This window comes from Gigantopelta aegis, chromosome 3, assembly GCF_016097555.1.
Source record: "Gigantopelta aegis isolate Gae_Host chromosome 3, Gae_host_genome, whole genome shotgun sequence".
Lineage (NCBI taxonomy): Eukaryota > Metazoa > Mollusca > Gastropoda > Neomphalida > Peltospiridae > Gigantopelta > Gigantopelta aegis.
This window is the reverse complement of record NC_054701.1, coordinates 31,117,342-31,133,841: the sequence shown is the minus strand read 5'-3', so window position 1 is coordinate 31,133,841 and position 16,500 is coordinate 31,117,342. Positions and strand designations below refer to the sequence as shown.

At 39.7% G+C, this 16,500-nt stretch overlaps 1 protein-coding gene across 1 annotated transcript in view; it reads right to left on the bottom strand.

Annotated features, from left to right (window-relative positions):
* LOC121367883 (cyclic nucleotide-gated channel rod photoreceptor subunit alpha-like) overlaps positions 1-16,170 on the bottom strand; it is an 80,627-nt gene extending 64,457 nt beyond the window's left edge. Inside the window, exon 1 of the mRNA XM_041492327.1 lies at positions 15,998-16,170. The gene's annotated coding sequence lies outside the window, so the exon portion shown is untranslated. The remainder of the gene's footprint in view (positions 1-15,997) is intronic.
* Positions 16,171-16,500: the final 330 nt, after the last annotated feature.

The window sequence follows — 16,500 nt, the reverse complement described above, 5'->3', positions numbered from 1 at the left end:
TATCCATATCAGCTTTACGAAGAACACTCCATGACCTCGATTTTAAATACCAACATATGTCTACAACCGGAAAAGTGATTTTTGAGGACGCCATATATCAGACAGGAGACTGTCCTATCTCCATAAAATATCCATTTACGAGAACAGGGGTATTTAATAGTGTATCAAGATGAACCTGGGTGAATGTCAACCACACAACATCCCACCACTGGACAGATATCCACCCGGGCACAAGTACCGCCAATCACCTGCCGAAATCAGACGCTGCTGATCGAGTTCCTAAACTCTGTTCGGTGACTGGGAAGGGAAAAAGACTTATTATTTGTCATGCTGGCTGTGATAAATATGGATTGATAGATGGCTGTGAATTGATCTTTGAGGCTAAAAAAACAGACGGAGACTATCATGGTGAGATGAATCATAAAATTTCATCAAATGGTTTGAAGAACAACTTACGCCTTCTCTACCAGAACCTTCTGTTATCGTCATGGATAACGCAAGCTACCACAACAAATTAACTGAGATTACACGATGTCCTGCACTAAACGCTAAAAAGGAAGACATTCAGTCGTGGCTACGAAACAAAAATATACCTTTTGAGAGTAACATGACAAAGCCAGTTCTTTATGAACTTGTGAAAAGTAACAAATGTGCAAAGCAATTTGTTACTGATGATATTGCTGAACGCCATGGGCACTTGTGTCTAAGACTGCCGCCAAGACATTCTGAACTCAATCCGATAGAACTGATCTGGAGTCAAGTCAAAGGGCACATAGCTCGTCATAATGATGGTAAAATTACCACGGTGCGGAGAGAACTTGCACATGCATTGAACTCTGTCACACCTACACACTTGTCTGACGCAGTTAAACATGTAATAAAGATCGAAGAAGATTTTAGAAAACAAAATAGTTTTATAAGAAATAAAATACCCCCTGTGATAGTCCCCTGATTAAGTTATTTCTCCATACCCATCAGGAGTATTACTTTAATGTATGCATTAACTCTTTAACACCAAAAACAATTTATTTCCATATCATTCACTATCAAACAACCTAACAACCTATAAACTAATCGACTAGAAATGCATATAGACTACACATACATACGAGAGAAATGTTTATTTAACGACACACTCAACGCATTTGATATACGTTTATGTGGCGTCAGACAAAACGGTTAAGGAGCATTATGACAGTGAGAAAGAAACTCGCTACCGCCACATGGGCCACTGTTTCCGATAAGCAATTTTGATAAGCAATAAGGGACGTTTTATATGCACCATCCCATAGACAGGATAGCACATGCCACAGCCTTTATACATCAGTTGTGGTGCACGGGCTGGAACTAGACACAACCCAATGGGTCCACCATGTGGGATCGATCAGTCGACCTACCATGAGCGAACGCTTTACCTCTGAGCTACGTCCCGCTCCATATACAAAAGAAGCCTTAAGTGGGGTTGGGGTTGTGCAGAGGGTCACACCTCCAGCAATCGCATGCATACCATATTCTTCTCTCTCTCTCTCTCTATAACCATAGATTAAAATATGTTGAGTGCGTCGTTACATAAATGAAGTCTCTCTCTCTCTCTCTCTCTCTCTCTCTCTCTCTCTCTCTCTCTCTCTCTCTCTCTCTCCCTTCAGCGCGCGCGCTTGTGTATTCCACAATATAACTATAATATTTGATACATATTTTTTTTTTCAAACTGAGGTTTTGTCACTTGAACTCCCCACCTGAATCCGCGCCTGCTTCATGTTTACAGATATTTTCTTAAATATAGGTCATACTACGATTTGTGCGGATAGGACGATAGAACCGAACATTAGTTTGAAACGCACTATAGAATGATGCTTTTGATATGCACCTACAAGAAAGGGTTACATGTTCTGTTTGTTTACATCTATGTTTAACGGAAAGATTAGACAATGCTGTTACACACTGCAAAACAATAATAACCTTGATTTAGTGAAATAAACTATAATGGCCATCACGTAGCCTCAGATCCCAATGTTTTGATATGCAAATGACCTTAGTTATTTATAGGAGAAATAACGTGCATTCAAAAGACACAGACATTTTTAAAAAGTGGAATTAAGTCAACTTCGTGCATTTTATATGATGATTTGTATATAAAACCTGTCGGGGTTTGGGTTTGTTTTCATGTAAATGCAAAGAAAACAAATATCGAATAGGAAATAAACGTAACATTTGCAAAAAAACTTTGGGTCTAAATAATTGAACAGGATAATAGTATAATTATAATATTGGTAGTAGTTCAGACATGATACAATTGCGTAAATTAGTAAATATGATACTTCATCAATAGTATATAAACATAGCTTATGATGTAGTACAAAAAAATACGTTGTATGTTTGCTACATATAGAGTTTGGGGTGGGCGTGTACGAAACATAACATCCATGAAACCATTTCGAGATCTTATTTATACACGGTAATGGGAGTGAGAAACATACAGTGTTCAAAACAATTTTCCTGTAATTTTGTAGTTGATGACATTTGGCTATGCACGATTTAAACATTAGAGTTGCACTGCATGCATAATATATGTTTGCGTTTAAAACATGCCATCAAGTTGGATATAGTACTGCTTGTCATTTTAACAGGGTGCCCAGACTGTGTGTATAGTAGTATTAGTACTGCTTGTCATTTTAACAGGGTGCCCAGACTGTGTGTATAGTAGTATTAGTACTGCTTGTCATTTTAACAGGGTGCCCAGACTGTGTGTATAGTAGTATTAGTACTGCTTGTCATTTTAACAGGGTGCCCAGACTGTGTGTATAGTAGTATTAGTACTGTTTGTCATTTTAACAGGGTGCCCAGACTGTGTGTATAGTAGTATTAGTACTGCTTGTCATTTTAACAGGGTGCCCAGACTGTGTGTATAGTAGTATTAGTACTGCTTGTCATTTTAACAGGGTGCCCAGACTGTGTGTATAGTAGTATTAGTACTGCATGTCATTTTAACAGGGTGCCCAGACTGTGTGTATAGTAGTATTAGTACTGCTTGTCATTTTAACAGGGTGCCCAGACTGTGTGTATAGTAGTATTAGTACTGTTTGTCATTTTAACAGGGTGTCCAGACTGTGTGTATAGTAGTATTAGTACTGCATGTCATTTTAACAGGGTGCCCAGACTGTGTGTATAGTAGTATTAGTACTGCATGTCATTTTAACAGGGTGCCCAGACTGTGTGTATAGTAGTATTAGTACTGCATGTCATTTTAACAGGGTGCCCAGACTGTGTGTATAGTAGTATTAGTACTGCATGTCATTTTAACAGGGTGCCCAGACTGTGTGTATAGTAGTATTAGTACTGTTTGTCATTTTAACAGGGTGCCCAGACTGTGTGTATAGTAGTATTAGTACTGCTTGTCATTTTAACAGGGTGCCCAGACTGTATGTATAGTAGTATTAGTACTGTTTGTCATTTTAACAGGGTGCCCAGACTGTGTGTATAGTAGTATTAGTACTGCTTGTCATTTTAACAGGGTGCCCAGACTGTGTGTATAGTAGTATTAGTACTGCTTGTCATTTTAACAGGGTGCCCAGACTGTGTGTATAGTAGTATTAGTACTGCTTGTCATTTTAACAGGGTGCCCAGACTGTGTGTATAGTAGTATTAGTACTGCATGTCATTTTAACAGGGTGTCCAGACTGTGTGTATAGTAGTATTAGTACTGCATGTCATTTTAACAGGGTGCCCAGACTGTGTGTATAGTAGTATTAGTACTGTTTGTCATTTTAACAGGGTGCCCAGACTGTGTGTATAGTAGTATTAGTACTGCATGTCATTTTAACAGGGTGTCCAGACTGTGTGTATAGTAGTATTAGTACTGCATGTCATTTTAACAGGGTGCCCAGACTGTGTGTATAGTAGTATTAGTACTGTTTGTCATTTTAACAGGGTGCCCAGACTGTGTGTATAGTAGTATTAGTACTGTTTGTCATTTTAACAGGGTGCCCAGACTGTGTGTATAGTAGTATTAGTACTGTTTGTCATTTTAACAGGGTGCCCAGACTGTGTGTATAGTAGTATTAGTACTGCATGTCATTTTAACAGGGTGCCCAGACTGTGTGTATAGTAGTATTAGTACTGCTTGTCATTTTAACAGGGTGCCCAGACTGTGTGTATAGTAGTCAATCTAATTAAAATTAGCTCCACTATTACATGTGGATCTAACACCAGCCAGTTGGAGCTCATGTCCACCAATCAAAACCTTACTTGCAGAATCCTGCCAGTGATTTAAAAATAATTTGAAAACATTCCGAATTATCCTGAGGGTATACGACATGTTTCGTGTGAATTACGAATGCCTTAAAACATGTTTTATTTTATAAAATAAATAATTTGTAATGTAAAACTGAAGACTGATTTAGTTGGGGGTTTTTTTTATAAATAAATAAATAAATTTTAATGTAAAATTGAAGACTGATAACCCACCCCGTACGTATTGGTATGGTTCGCTGTACTGCGGCTACTAAAATAGACTCGCCCGATATTTTTAGAATTTGTATGCTCCCAAATAACGTTATAAAAGGCGAAGTGTGATTGGTCAATATTTAAATTATTATTTACAGACGATATGTTACCTGGACATTGGGGACTACGCAGTGTTGTTAGCAATCCGATTTAAATTAGTTCTACTGGTCTAAATAAGGCATTCGTAATTCACATGAAACATATCGTATACCCTCAGGCTAATTCGGAATGTTTTCAAATTATTTTTAAATCACTGGCAGGATTCTGGAAGTAAGGTTTTGATTGGTGGACATGAGCTCCAACTGGCTGGTGTTAGATCCACATGTAATAGTGGAGCTAATTTTAACTAGAGTGTATAGTAGTATTAGTACTGTTTGTAGGGACTTACGGCTTCTTAGATTTATTCATGATTTATTTTATTAGTTTGCATGTGTTTTTTAAATATCTAATTCTGTGTGTGTTCATTAGTTCATTATACTTTAATGTACTTGGTTTAACATAGAAATATGGTTTAAACAGTAGTTTATCTGTGAAACAGTTACCGATTAATGTTTTTTTTTTTTTTTTTTTTTTTTTTTTAAAGCAGCCCGGATAGCTGGTGGGCGTGCTCAGGTCGGTATGGTTCAATCTTAATTGTACATGCATATTATAAGCATAAAAACCAAGTAAAAATTGAAAACAAATGGGACACTTATTTTAGAAAATGAAAGAAAACAACATCTACATGAACTCGTACCGATTAGAAGAAAATGTATGTATGTGTTCTTTCCCCAATATAGAATAGCATTCATCCCAGTCTTAGTTGTACATGGATCATTGGTTGGAATAAAATAAAATAGTCCGATGGCTCCGCCGATGGAAATTGATTCTGAATAAATGAATGAGTAAATGTTTAACGACACTCCAGCATACATTTCACATTGGTCACTATCATCATCATCATCAACAGCAGCATTATCATCATCATCATCATTATAATCAACATTATCATCAACATCATCACCATTGTCATCATCAACATCACCATCATCATCAACTACAACATTATCATCATTATCATCATCATCACCTCAGCTATCTGTGCTGTCTGTCTAAGATAGAGGGTTAGTTGTTAGTGGTTAGTGAGAGAGAACAGGAAGTAGTGGTCCTACACTTACCCATCGATTCGTTAAAACTCGCTCTTGGTGGGAGCCGGTATCGGGCTGCGAACCCTGTACCTACCAGCCTTATGTTCGATGGCTTTACTAGGACACCACCGAGGCCGGTCTTCAACAATAACAACAACATCATCATCAACCCAACCCAACGACAACCCCCACCAAAATCACAAACAAAAATGAATGTGCAGCAGAGTAAAGTAAAGTTTGTTTTATTTAACGACGCCACTAGAGCACATTGATTTTTTATCTTATCATCGGCTATTGGACGTCAAACATATGGTCATTCTGACGCTGTTTTTTTTAGAGGAAACCCGCTGTCACCGCATAGGCGACTCTTTTACGAAAGGCAGCAAGGGATCTTTTATTTGCACTTCCCACAGGCAGGATAGCACAAACCATGGCCTTTGTTGAACCAGTTATGGACCACTGGTCGGTGCAAGTGGTGTACACCTACCCATTGAGCCTTGCGGAGCACTCACTCAGGGTTGTGCAGCAGAGATGCACTTAAAGACCGAACCCAGCCAACACACTAGTCTATCTCCAAAGACCTTCTGGTGCATACTGCTTCCAATAATCATTGTCTCTCACAGATGGTTCAACCGAGATTCGGGTTTTCCCTCAAGACAATTCTTGGTCCTCTAATGAAGTGTGTATTGGATCAGCGTAACAGATTATAAATCGTGGTTAAAATAAGCAATTTTATTAACTATAGATATTTGACAAGTCTGGGTTGTCTACTAAATAATCTATCCAGACTGAACACACGAGACCGTGTGATCAGATTACAGAGCGAGAACAATTTGATATCACGCTCACCGGTACAACTGGCACGGAGATCCATGTATATCAGTAAACACATGGGCTGTAATGTGTTACCCACGTGGGCATGATGTGGGCCGGACAAGTCAATAACTGAAAATAAGCTTGACAGAATTAGGCTTAAGTGAACAAGTACACGATTAATGTAAATTTATTTATCACAAATAAGTGTGCAAATAGCGAAATAAAGTTGGGTCTTGCAACTGTTTATCTGGGAAGACTGGACACAAGTGGTCACGGTGCGTGTCCAGTGGCATGTTCAGGAAGGAAGGAAATATTTTATTTAACGACGCACTCAACACATTTTATTTACGGTTATATGGCGTCAGACATATGGTTAAGGACCACACAGATATTGAGAAAAAAACCCGCTGTCGCTACTCCATGGACTACTCTTTTTAATTAGCAGCAAGGGATCTTTTATATGCATTATCCCAAAGACAGTTGTGGAGCACTGGCTGGAATGAGAAATAGCCCAATGGGCCCACCGACGGGTATCGATCCTAGATCGATGGCACATCAGGCGAACGCTGTACCACTCAGGTACGTCCCGCCCCATATGTTCGGGAATGCAAGCGATTGTGATCTAAACTGTCACTCTACTAGTGGCAGCGGCGCTGGACTCAGTTCTGTTATGAGGGGCACCATGAGTGGAGGGCACTGCGGTTTGACCGACCGGGGTTGTTTTGGGTGGGGGGGGGGGAGGGTATACCACAGAAAGTTAGGGGTAGGGCACCTAGGCGTAGGCGGTTTCGGCCGTATGGTGAGTTAGGTATGTCGGGGGGGGGGGGGGGTGCCATCCCCCTTTATCTGTCCCCGGCTGGCCACACCAAGGTTACCAATATGAGTGCTGCCCCTCTCTTAAATAACCACGAAGCAATTCCTATGACTGGAACCCTAACCTTTCCTACCAACCACCTTTTCCCTAGCCAGTTGAGGGCTTAAGGTTAAATATTATATTGTTCTCATTTAGATAGCCCAGTCTAAAAAAGCGCCTAAATTTATAAATTTATTAATAAAAGTAGGCAGAGTTCTGAATATTGGGACTGCGCACAAATGATTAATGTCCCCTGATTTTCCTTTTTGGTATTTAAAAGTTCAAAATTGTCCTATATTTCTGTCCCGGACCAAATCACTGGCTATCCAGAGATAGGGCCCGGGAAAGACATGCTCGAAACTCTAGTGGTATATAAGCATGTAAATAAATATTGGTAATGGTAATGTGATCTAAAAAAAAAAAAAAACCACTCACAAAACGAAACCAGTCTAGCGAGCGATCACAATTGCTAGACTGTTTTTTTGTTTGTTTTGTTTTGTTATTGTTTTTGTGCGTCTACCGTTTGATGAATACTCGCGAGCGCTCATCATCAAAATATCGATGGTGGCTGACAACCAGTGGACTAATTCACTCAACTCTCGCAGTGCAATACAAAACAAATTTGTAAGGAAAATGCGATGATGGTTAAAAGAGCTTAATAGAGCTTTGTGAATTAGGAAAGGAAATGGTTTATTTAACGACGCACTCAACACATTTTATTTATGGTTATATGGCGTCGGACATATGGTTAAGGACCACACAGATATTGAGGGAGGAAACCCGCTGTCGGCACTTCATGGGCTATTCTTTTCGATCAGCATCCCATAGACAGGATAGCACATACCACGGCCTTTGATGTACCAATCGTGGTGCACTGGCTCTTTGTGAATTATGTCAACTTTTTGCGACAATAAGAGTAGACAATTATTTTGCATTTGTTTCTTTCTAACGCTTTTTAATATGTAAAACGAATAGCATTGTTTTGTTTTCCGGTAAATACAATTTAAATTAAACGTTAAAGAATTTATTTTCTGAAAACCAAGATTTGGACATTTCTCCTTCCAGCCAGTGCACCACGACTGGTATATCAAAGGCCGTGATATATGCTATCCTGCCTGTGGAATATTGAATATAAAAAAACACCTTGCAACTAATGGGAGAATGTAACGGGTTTCCTCTCTAATACTATATGTCAAAATTATCAAATGTTTGACATCCAGTAGCCGATGATTAATAAATCAATGTACTCTAGTGGTGTCGTTAAACAGAACAAACTTTAAGTTTTAACCTTTTGGACATAACCAATTCTCAGCCATCGATATCATCATTGCAACTTTAAAAAAAAACATGCATAATTTTTAACAGTAATGAAATAACAAGAAATTATATCAGGTCACGTAAGATCGACTCGATTATATATATATATATATATATATATATATATATATATATATACACACACACACAAAACCCCCACAAACTCCACCCCCCCCCCCCCCCCACCCCCCCCAAAAAAAAACAAAAAAAAAACACCCTCGTTTAAATCATGTTAGACTGGTACTTAATCTGGCAATTATATCGCTTGTCTTTTTAGACCTCTCGATGGTGACGCGGACCGGCTACGTGGGTTTTTAGACACATTCGGTAATTGAAGAAAAAGTTATAGCTCAGGGCTTGATCCTCAATTACCGGTAAGACTTGGACTTAACAGAAGATTGTCCGGCGTTTGATGAAAGCGTATGGGGAAAGAAGACTGCACCTCGAGATAACGTGCTTCAATCGATGACGGTGTGTTCTCCTATTCATACGACCATAATCAAACCGATGGATGGATCGGCTCGAGTAATTCGCCCAACATCAAAAATGTCATGGCTCAATATATGTAGTTTAGTAACCACTTGTCGAGAATTCGGAACAACACGGAATTGAGTGACTGCGAATCGGAACTGGGCTAGTTTCAGATTCGGTAGCATTGTCGTCGACTCAAATGCCGTCAATGAGATATTAAATAAATTCGGTCAGCATCGATTGGAAATTAATTTAAGGTTTTGAAATTTGCGTCCACTTCAGTTTTTGACAAGCAGTTTTTATTAAGTCAAAATAACGGTTTTCTGACGGAATATTATTACCGATTATCCAAGCAATGTGATTTAAAACGAGTAGAGAAAAAATAAGCCATTATGAGAAAGCAATCTGTTATATGCCATAACATGGTAGCACATACCACGGCCTTTGATGTATTTGTCACGAGGCACTAATTCCCACTGGTTCCAGTTTTGGCGGATATTGAAAAGTAACTCGCGCGAAATGTAGCAGACGTAGTCGAACCAATGACTTCTGCTCCGCTTTCTAGATGCTAATCGCATTGGATTCTGTCGATACAGAAGGCGAGGGTTGATAGGGAATCGTACTTGGACTGGTTGTCGTTATTGACTTAGAAAGCGTTGAGTATCTCTCATGCTGAAGTTTGGCGTTACAGAGACTCCAACGTGCGGTGATTGCGTTTCACGGTGGCACTACACTTAGACGTAATGGAAAAGCAAAAAGCCAAGCTTCAGCCTCGACGGTTTAGTGGTTAAGCTACTGGCTTTAAGGCTAACGGTTAGTTACTGGCTAAACCACTGGCTTTAATGCTGTTAGTTGCTTATTAGTTACACCACTGGCTTTAATGCTGTTAGTTGCTTATTAGTTAAACCACTGGCTTTAATGCTGTTAGTTGCTTATTAGTTAAACCACTGGACTCAAGGCTGTTAGATGCTTATTAGTTAAACCACTGGACTCAAAGCTGTTAGTGGCTTATTATTTAAACCACTGGACTCAAAGCTGTTAGTGGCTTATTAGTTAAACCACTGGACTCAAGGCTGTTAGATGCGTATTAGTTAAACCACTGGACTCAAGGCTCTTAGATGCTTATTAGTTAAACCACTGGACTCAAAGCTGTTAGTGGCTTATTAGTTAAACCACTGGACTCAAAGCTGTTAATGGCTTATTAGTTAAACCACTGGACTCAAGGCTGTTAGATGCTTATTAGTTAAACCACTGGACTCAAAGCTGTTAGTGGCTTATTAGTTAAACCACTGGACTCAAGGCTGTTAGATGCGTATTAGTTAAACCACTGGATTCAAGGCTGTTAGTGGCTTATTAGTTAAACCACTGGACTCAAGGCTGTTAGATGCTTATTAATTAAACCACTGGACTCAAGGCTGTTAGATGCTTATTAGTTAAACCACTGGACTCAAGGCTGTTAGATGCGTGTTAGTTAAACCACTGGCATTAATGCTTTTAATTGCTTAGTAGTTAAACCACTAGCCTCAAAGATGACAGTTGCTTACTAGTTAAACCACTAGCCTCAAAGATGACAGTTGCTTACTAGTTAAATCACTGGCATCAAAGCTGACAGTTGCTTACTAGTTAAACCACTGGCATTAATGCTTTTAATTGCTTAGTAGTTAAATCACTGGCCTCAAAGATGACAGTTGCTTACTAGTTAAATCACTGGCATCAAAGCTGATAGTTGCTTACTAGTTAAACCACTGGCATTAATGCTTTTAATTGCTTAGTAGTTAAATCACTGGCCTCAAAGATGACAGTTGCTTACTAGTTAAATCACTGGCATCAAAGCTGACAGTTGCTTACTAGTTAAACCACTGGCATTAATGCTTTTAATTGCTTAGTAGTTAAATCACTGGCCTCAAAGATGACAGTTGCTTACTAGTTAAACCACTGGCCTCAAAGATGACATTTGCTTACTAGTTAAACCACTGGCCTCAAAGATGACAATTGCTTACTAGTTAAACCACTGGCCTCAAAGCTGATAGTTGCTTACTAGTTAAACCACTGGCATCAAAGATGACATTTGCTTACTAGTTAAACCACTGGCCTCAAAGCTGATAGTTGCTTACTAGTTAAACCACTGGCATCAAAGATGACATTTGCTTACTAGTTAAACCACTGGCCTCAAAGCTGATAGTTGCTTACTAGTTAAACCACTGGCATCAAAGATGACATTTGCTTACTAGTTAAACCACTGGCATCAAAGATGACAGTTTCTTATTAGTTAAACCACTGGCATCAAAGATGACAGTTGCTTACTAGTTAAACCACTGGCATCAAAGATGACAGTTTCTTATTAGTTAAACCACTGGCATCAAAGATGACAGTTGCTTACTAGTTAAATCACTGGCATCAAAGATGACAGTTGCTTACTAGTTAAACCACTGGCATCAAAGATGACAGCTCCTTACTAGTTAAACCACTGGCATTAATGTTTTTAATTGCTTACTAGTTAAACCACTGGCATCAAAGCTGACAGTTGCTTACTAGTTAAACCACTGGCATCAAAGCTGACACTTGCTTACTATTTAAACCACTGACCTTAATGCTGGTAGTAGTTGTGTGTGTGGTGTGTGGGTTACAGTTGGAGGCACGGGGTGGTGGTTTAAAGCAATATATACTAGTATATAAATGTGTGGTCAATGTATGGACTCCTCTTGAGGGTAATGCCATGGACTGTTTCATAACAAACAGATCCATACAACAGGTTCAAATATCACTCGATTTGTACTTTGTTACAGTGACAAATCTGAATGCACGTTAATGTCAAATGTGCATAATGACCAAAAAAAAAAAAAATCCAATAAAACTGACAGATAGGTTAACACGTGACGTCACAGTTTGAATTTGAATAGCATCACCATACTGACAAAGAACATGTTGCTGTTTTAATGGACACACAATGAAGATTCGCTATGTAATTTATATTTTTTGCAAAGGATTCTTAAGAAAATCTTTATTTATGTCGCATTACAATTTTCATGCCAGTGAGTTAACGATGCAAATCTTTATATGGCTTCGATAAATTTGTAACTAGTTTATCATATATGACATATGACGCTTGCAACTTTCGAAATGTCCTCCATGTCACTATCCATTAAAAGTCTTTGTTTGCTTGTAACCCAGCTTATAATAGCCCGAATGTGATGTTTTAAGAACAACGACAACAGAGAAAAACAACAACACAAAACATGTATGATTAAAAAAAGGCAAAAAACATAGATGAAAGAAAAGCGATTTGTGCTGAGTCTATAGGTTTATAGTAAACTAAAGGTAAAGCAAACAAAACAGTTTTAGGATTGGCAATAACAGATGATATTATTTTAACACTTTTCAACAGCTGATCTCCCCGCCTCGGTCATATGCACACACCTGTTGCCTTCCAGTGGATGACATCACTTTTGTGTTTTGGAGATTACTACTACAATAAATATCATAAGGCTGTACGTACATATTATTTACACGTAGGTGAACATTGTAAATTCATTCGTAAATATGTCAAAGAATAAGCAATATTGTTTTGTCGAAATTTCTTGTAAAAAAAAAAAAAAAAAGCACACGTATTTGTAAATAAAAACACAATAAATGGTTTGTTTATTTGTTTATACTTATTTTCGTGCTTATATTCAATTAAGGTTCAAGCACGCTACCCTGGACACACGCCTCAGCTATCTGGGCTGTCTAAGACACTAAATTAGTAGCTAGCTGTTGGTGGTTAATGATTAGTTGGTAGTGGTTAATGGTTAGTTATTAGTGGTTAACGGTTAGTTGTTAGTCAGACAGATCGGACTAGTGGTTTTACACTTCACCATTGAACAGTTACAACTCCCGCTAGGTGGAAGCCGATACCAGAATACAAACCCAGTACCTACCAGCTTTAAACCTGACGGCTTAATAACCACTAGGCTACACCACTGAGTTCGATGTGTGTCACAATTACCCCATTAGCCATCCCCCAATAACCGCTGATTATACGAGACACCAGGGTGACTTTAAACAAATATTGCTTCCATCCGTCACTGATTCCATCTGATCTGATCATGGCATTGTTAGTGTATAATGTATTCTATTTAGGGAACAACGATTTAGTATAAACCTACGCGTTTATTTTTACTTAATCCACAAACATTTGCGTCAGTGATTTAATTGGCTTGCATATTTGTATGATTACTTTGTGTAGCTGTGTCGCGACTTTTGGAAGTCAAGTACTAAACCAAGCGCCACGTTCATCCAGCTCAGTTGTAGCTCATGGAATGGTACTTGACTAAAGTAAACAGTAGTTATGACTGGTCAATACAGCGATAACAACCGTCAATCGTATATCGTAGAAGGATTTAAGACACAACTGACCGAACGTGAGGGACACTGGGACCCGATCTATGGAGGTCAAGATGTCAGAATATTTATTTTGGGCAAAACAAAACAAATGTTCTCCTTTCCGCCATCCCCAATTTTATAAATTCGAAGACAAAAATGGACCCTGCGTGAATACATTTAGCATCTGTCTTTGGGAATTTTGCTTGGGCCAACTATGCTTCAAGCCCTGGTAACGATGAATAACAAATTTGTTACATGGTTAGTGAGAGAGAAGTTGGCGTAATGGGTCGTTAAACTCACTCTGTGTGGGAGCCGGTACTAGAGTGCGAACCCAGTACCTACTAGCCTTAAGCCCAATGATTTAACCACTACAGCACTGAGGCCGGTGCATTCATTTACATCTATTTATTTTTAAATAAACCCGCCAGTATTAACCAATTAATCACTGGGAACCGCTAGCCTCCCGCCTCCACACATGTCCGCCCCTCCCCCTCCCCCTCCCCTCACACTCCTCGACTGCGTCATTTCTAGAACACCATAACTCGTAAATACTCGTAAATTAGTCACCTTTCATGACAACTGTATCGTTCTCATTGCAATTTAATAAAGTCCGCTTACTTTTGCACATCTTTAACGGGCACTTTCGTACGCGCTTTCGACTAATTAAACTAATTGAAAGATGACTCTTTGATGTCAGCTAATCTCGGTCAGCATGTGTTTATATTAAGAGTGATCGTCAGGAATATAGTTCTAGCTGTTTGCATTGCGACACGCTGTAGTCCAGGCAAAATGTAGACCACAGAGTGCCATAGCACGCAATGCCTCCGACTCTCACGACCTGTTTTTTCAACGATGAAGAAAGCGAAGAGCGCATTTGTGTTTTGTATTTCAAATCAAATTTGTCCATCAAAGCAAAAAACGAAGAGGGTTGTGGGCTATATCAACGTATGTGTTGTCTTTACGTGGTCTTCCTTGTTATTACAATAGACAATAAGAATACATATCCAGGAAGATTCGGAACATCAACATGAAGTTCAATAACATCAAGAAAATATACTTTCGTTTCTGATTAATTTTCTTCATCCCGCATAAATATAAAAAGTTAAAAAAGTGTCCAAAATCGATACTTGATTTAGAGCGCTGTTTCATGCATCAAGACCGTTTGAAGACGGTTGGGATCCCGCCTTTTTACACGTTTTGTTTTCATAAGAAGTGCGGTTTCTCCAGATGGAAGGTTAATCCATCAGAACTCGTCATCATTACCGAAACCTTGGCGGCTGAGATGCTATGATAACCTCATGTTTAGCGCCGCTTTAATCAGTGCAGAAGGTTCACACACTGCTAGGGTGGAACTTTTACGATATCCTACTTATTGAAGAGTGTCTGCTTTTTTCAGAGAGAGAGAGAGAGAGAGAGAGAGAGAGAGAGAGAGAGAGAGAGAGAGAGAGAGAGAGAGAGAGAGAGAGAGAGAGAGAGAGAGGGAGGGAGGGAGGGAGAGAGAGAGACAAAGACAGAGAGAGAGACGGAGAGAGGAAGGGAGGGAGGGAGGGAGAGAGACAGAGAGAGACAGACAGATAGGGACTAAGATAGACAGACAGGGATATACTGAGAGAGAGAGAGAGAGAGAGAGAGAGAGAGAGAGAGAGAGAGAGAGAGAGAGAGGGGGGGGGGGGAGGGGGAGGGGGGGGAGAGAGAGAGAGAGAGAGGTAGGGAGGGAGGGAGAGAGAGAGAGACAGAGAGAGAGAGAGAGAGAGAGAGACAGAGAGAGGAAGGGAGGAAGGGAGGGAGAGAGACAGAGAGAGACAGAGAGAAAGACAGACAGATAGGGACTAAGAGAGACAGACAGGGATATACTGAGAGAGAGAGAGAGAGAGAGAGAGAGAGAGAGAGAGAGAGAGAGAGAGAGAGAGAGACAGAGAGAGACAGAGAGAGAAACAGACAGACAGACAGACAGAATGTTAGGCAGGTAGAGTTGTGTTTTGCGAAAAAGCTAATATCATTAAAATAAGAAACATTTTCATTTCATTTCAACTTATTTTTGTGCTTAGATCCAATTAAGGTTCAAGCACGCAGTCCTGGGCACACACACCTCAACTATCCGGGTTGTCTGTCCAGGACAGTGGGTTAGTTGTTAGTGGTTACTGGTTAGTGAGAGAGCAGAGGGTGTAGTGGACTTACACCTACCCACTGAGTCGTTAAAACTCGCTTTGGGCCCAATTTCATAAAACATCGTAAGCCTGGTTTGCACGTAAACGTAAATCTACCGGTATAACTGCTAGTAACAGACGTAAAATTATGATGTTTAGTGAAATAGGCCCCTGAGTGGGAGCCGATTCCGTGCTGCGAATCCTGTACCTACCAGCCTTATGTCTGATGGCTTAACCACGACACCACAAAGGCCGATAAATTGGGATTGAGAACTCTGTTAACGTGCCCATATTCTTAAAGGTTCAGGCACGCCGACCACGGATCCAGTCTCTGACATAGCAAGTGAGTGGTTCCGAGGCAGAGGCCGATAAATTAAAAAAAAACCCACCATTCATCATACCTCTTTATAGTTTCAGTTCAGGAAGTATCCCATCTCGAAGTGCTTGCGTCCTCACACTTGAACTACTGGTGGAACTAATATGTGAATGATGCGTTCAAGAAACACATCGCAGTCGCTTGCTGCTATAGGTAGCGGAAGCCGTGTACACTTCATCTCGATTGGAAACGATAAGCCTTCAGTCCTATATCTGTTACGTTCGCACATCGATTGGGTCTGTTTAAATGGCCGATATTGAAACCAGCAAGTAACAGTTAATCAATCTGACCGACCTTTGTGTACTCGTACCTTTGTAGGTTTCTAGTGAAAAGAAAACATATATATATATATATATATATATATATATTCTGTTTGTAACCACTAGTAGGGCGGAACGTAGCCCAGTGGTAAAGCGTTTGCGTGCTGCGCGGTCGGTCTAGGATCGATCCCCGTCGGTGGACCTATTGGGCTATTTCTCGTTCTAGCCATTGCTCCACAAATGGTGTAACAAAGGCCGTGGTGTGTAC